Consider the following 5,439-nt stretch of genomic DNA (forward strand, 5'->3'; position numbering starts at 1 on the left):
CAAACTGTGGTAGAGGTAAAGGCTTAGTGAAGATGTCTGCAAGTTGATCCTTAGATGAGATAAACTTGATCTGGAGTTGCTTCTGTGATACACGTTCCCGTACAAAGTGATAGTCAACTTCAATGTGTTTCGTTCGGGCATGAAATACTGGATTTGCAGAAAGGTATGTAGCACCGATGTTATCACACCAAAGAATAGGAGGCTGTGGTTGAGACAAACCCAACTCCTGAAGCAAAGACTGCACCCAAATAATCTCTGCAGTAGCATTAGCCACAGCCTTGTACTCAGCTTCAGTACTGCTACGTGACACAGTAGCCTGTTTTCGAGCACTCCAGGCGATCAAATTAGGGCCAAAGAATACTGCATAACCCCCCGTGGATCGCCTGTCATCTGGGCTACCAGCCCAATCTGCATCAGAGAAGGCCGAAAGGACCCGAGAGGAAGTCGGCTGAATATGCATACCAAATGTCAGGGTGAACTGAACATAACGAAGAATGCGTTTAACAGCAGCCCAATGAGTATCTCTGGGAGCCTGAAGATACTGACAAACCCTGTTAACAGCATAAGAGATATCTGGTCTCCTGATCGTCAAGTACTGAAGTCTACCAACAATGCTCCTGTACTCTGTGGCATCCGCAGGAGACAAAAGCTCACCATCAACAGTTGTTATCTTGTCGGTAGACGACATGGGTGTGGTGGTCGGTTTGCACTCCAGCATGCCCGCTCTTTGTAACAACTCCAAGGAGTACTTCTTCTGCGTAAGGACAAGACCAGTAGCACGAGAAGTGACCAGTAACTTATGTCTGTACTCAGATATTGTTGCTTCCGCTGACTCGTCTATGATCGAGCACTTGTATTCGAGCCCTCGAGGCCCCTGGCTTGTATTATGATGCTTGTATGACTTATTTATGTTTTAGAGTTGTGTTGTGATATCTTCCCGTGAGTCCCTGATCTTGATCGTACACATTTGCGTGCATGATTAGTGTACGATTGAATCGGGGGCGTCACAAGTTGGTATCAAAGCCGACTGCCTGTAGGAATCCCCCTTCCACACTCCTTGGCCGAAGTCGAGTCTAGACATTGCAAAACTTTTACTAACTTGGCTGTGTGCCTTACGGGCCCACGTCGCCATTGGGTGGTACTAGGATCTTTTACTCCTCGACCTTTACTCTGGGATTCTGAACTCTCCTCTATTCGGGTTAAATGATTTTTACAAAAATCTAACTTTAGGTTCTCGAAAATACTTTCTCCCGGAGAGGCCCTTCAGTCCAGATGATCACCGACTGCACCAGAAGATTTCGAAGATACTCTCTGATTTTCTCTTGAGACCTTGTGCCCGTTGCCTTTGCAATTCCCTACCACTGAAATATCCCTATGGATAAATACTTACACCTGTCGTGCTTACTTTTATTCTCAGTCGATCTTGTTATTACAAGATACCCTGAGAATATTTTGTGCCTACTGCCTTGCAGTTCTTTGCCACCTGAATACCCCTAAGAATAACTTCTCGCACCTTCCGAGTATCCGCTCATCCCAGTTGTTCAGGTGTTTCACAAAAGTCTTTGAAATACTATTCAATCCTCCGAAAATCCTTAGTAGCTTATTGCTCTGCAATACTGATCTAGTTGCATGATGGATGCTTTCCATATATCTGGCAATATTTGTTAGTATCCTTAGGCACCGTCATTTTGATCCTTTTGATTCAACATGAGTGCGAATGCACGCAATCATCAGTTGATCCCTTTTAAATTATCTTTTGGCTCAGACGTCTTTCAAACATGAGCTGGTTCTCGACCAAACTATCTGTCGTCGATTGTGCCTCTGGTATATTCAATTGATCCATCCTTGATCAGAATGTCTGCTTCTGATCCTTTGTTTTGGAAATCATAATTCCTTTTTATTTAAGCTTTGAATTATTCAGATGATTCCATAACCTGTTGCATTTGCATTCCTTCCTCTTCGGGTTGAGTACCGATACTCATATCAGATCCTTTGTGGACTATCAAGTCCTTTGTTGGATGGTTATCCGACAGTGTCCTTCACATTTGAACACCTTGTGAGTTCTTCCCCTTATACATGATGCCCTTGTTAAGTTGTATCCTCTGCTTGGCCAACCATGCTCTGCTTTCGGGCTTGTGTTATTTACTTCTGAACTTTGTAGTATATGTTCCTAAGATACCCGATGGGTTGGACCAAGGCCTTCCCTAGACTGTGCAAACCCGAGAGTTTTCACGAGTTATATTCTTCAGGTGATTACCAGATAAAATTTCAACACTACGACTTCGTCGAAAATGAAAAGTGAATGAAAAGGTATGCATTGGAGAAGTGGGAGTCGACCTTGAACTTTGCGTTCATGCCCATGGACACGATGTACATCCTCTCATCGAAGCTTCTTTTAAAATCAATTATTCCCTTGGTATAAGTTCATCTTATATCTGAGATCTGGCCTTTATGCAATCGTGGTTCTGACCATGTTCTCCTTTAAATATCATGTCCTGTGCAAGTTTAAGCACTTGTCTTCTATAGAGCAATACCCCAGTTCAACTTCTAGTTGATCTGTCGTCGAGTATTACCACCTGGTATCTCGAGATTATCTTGGAACTGCATAATTTCTTATGAGTTCTTCATCAAGTACTACATACTCACCGATTACAATTTTTCATGGGCTCGGAGTTATTGAACACTCAAAGACACCGATAACTGAACCGAGTCCGCTCTACGGTTCAACAACTCTTCAGTAAGCTTCTATAAGTACGAGTTTGTACCCGACCACGCCATTCCTAGCCTGTTTGGCTATATCTTTGTCGTGATGATTTTAACTGTGCTACCCGGTCCTTCTTCTCGGAGCACAATTTCCGACGATGAACTAACCTTACGTCGATCCTCATCGTCATATCATTTCGCCTTGAACAACAAGCTTGGTTTCAAGTTTGTGTCGTACCCTTGGTTCCAATAACCTTTCACTTCATCATTACTTAGACTTGATGTCGTCGCTGATCGATTACATCTTCATGAACTCTCGCGACAAATGTGTCGTGATCCTCATCAACCTTATGAGTTCTTCCAGGATATCAATTGAATTCATGATGAGAAATACCATCCTTGTCCCTCGGTGATTTGAGTTATCATCGGCAACATTCTTGTCTCCCCCCCCAACACAAACTTGTTCACAATTTGTGTTGTACCTTGGTTTCCTTGCTATCCAGCAATTGTTCTTCTTTACCTTGGAGTATTACCATCCTTTAAGTCAAGAATGTTCTGAGATTTGTTCCACCTCTTGAGAATTCTTGACATAGAAATACTTCTCACCATCACCATTCTTTCTTGGTCCCTGTGTTAATTCCAACAAGTGAACGGTGTTGTTTGGATTCTTTCCTTCTAGCAGCCCTATCTCTTTGAAGTTAATGGTCGAAAGTTCATTCTTAGGCTATTGATTATTGCATCACCATTCTAACATTGGTCGTGCAACCCAACCCGTACTTCGGGCGCACCCTTCAGCCAGTGTTTAATTGTGTATGTTTTCCTCGAGCATACTTCCTTATATCATTTGATCTAACAAATGTTATCCCATTGTTCACTTAATGGTGGAAATCCATCTTTTGGGAATCTCGGTGAATTGCCGTTGAGTTCACCAGACACCTCCTTGTCCTCTCCTTGGTTTAATGGTGAACTATTGCTTCAGAAACCCGCTCCCATAGTTCATTTCCCGAGAAGCTTGCAATGCCATTTCAACGATTTGTGTTGCGCCTTTTCTTCTCGGACATCCTGAATCTCAGGTATCCTGACACCAATCGGATCTGAATCTCGGTCAGATATGATGGTTGGGACAACTTTCCAAGAGTTATGACGTTGATCCTTTGATGACCCGGTAACATGATGTCATGCCTAGCACCCCCCCCCCCCCGGCTGGAGGACCTATCATTATAGATTCCTTTTCAGCAAGGTTATCCATTCATCCATGAGGAAATTGTAAGACTTATTCTACAAGTTATTCTTGATGGATCCTTCGTGTTTCCAAAGTCTGATCTTCACCTGAAGACCATGTCACTGCTATCTCGAAGCATGTCAAGGGTACTCCGATTTTCAACAGGCACGTTTGAAGCACGATGCTATATTTTAATTATCAATTATCCTAACACCGTTGTATGAGTAATATCATGAGATTCCTCCCCCTTACCTAAATGGTTTTCTACTTTATATCCTGTCATGGATATCTTGCTCTGCTTGTCCTTGGGAAGGATATACCCTCGAAATATGTGTTTAAACATATTTTCCATTCCATGGTTCTATTTGATCTGATGATCACCTTTTCCTTTCCATTGTTTTGTTTAACCTTTCTTGTGATCTATATGATCTAAGCAGTAATGTTCTCCTGCTTATGTAAACACCTCGGTGTACAACTCTGTCAGCAAGACCCTGTTACTATTGTTGAAAACATTCCGGTAACCACCGATGGACGAGAACTTTGCCTATTGGCCCGCCTCGTTCAACAAGCAGTAAAATGGTTCTCTTCGTCCCTCGCCCTTGGTATCGATGTTGTTGCCGACATAACTGATAGGCTACCCTCTAACACGCCTTACTATCGTGACCGTGCAAGGTGTCGGCCCCCTTCCTACTTTCAACCACATGGTGGGCCCATAACCCACAGTTCCACAGGATCGAAAGCTGACTCTCCTGTACACCCCCTGTTTCCCAAAGTTATTCCTCGCGCGTGGACTCGTATGTAAATCACGAACCACCGTCCCAAGTGATCTATTTTGGTATCAGACGCAGTACTTATTCTCGTTGCCTTGAACCCCTTTCACCTTCTGATTAGGCATCGAACGCTTGCCTATCCGTTTGAAAATTCTCGTGGTACCTCCTTACTTTGCTCTCGATATTTTCTTAAGATTCAATTCGAGAGTAACTTCCACCACCTTCCTCGATGTTATCGACCAGATAGTCAACCTTGTAGAGGTCTGTCCTTTTGAAGCTACCCCTTATCCTTTCCTTAAGTACGATGAAGATCCCCAAGTAAGGACGACAACTTCATCATGATGACCCGAAGCAGAGAAATGAAGACATCAATGTAATGGATCGACCACTTCGAGAAGAGCAACCAAGACCGAGAAGATTCGTTAGAATTTCGTAACCCGAACCTTCCCCCTTTACTTCCCACTTAAATCTCGGGACGAGATTTCTTGTAGTGGAGGAGAATTGTGACGCCCGGATAATAAAGCTACAGTAAACCTCTGCTAACGGGGCCACGTCACCACGATTACTGTTGCTAATCTCACGATGATTCAAATCTCGTTCAAAGTCAAATTCAAAATCAAGTCAAACAAATAAAGTTTTCAAAAGTTAAAACTAAAATGTTCAAGATGGGTCAAATAAATCATGGGTAATTATGGTGGAGAAACCACATTTTGATAAAATAGTTAGATGCTCAAAAATAAACAA

This window comes from Triticum dicoccoides, chromosome 1A (genome assembly GCF_002162155.2).
Source record: "Triticum dicoccoides isolate Atlit2015 ecotype Zavitan chromosome 1A, WEW_v2.0, whole genome shotgun sequence".
In the NCBI taxonomy this organism is placed as follows: Eukaryota; Viridiplantae; Streptophyta; class Magnoliopsida; order Poales; family Poaceae; genus Triticum; species Triticum dicoccoides.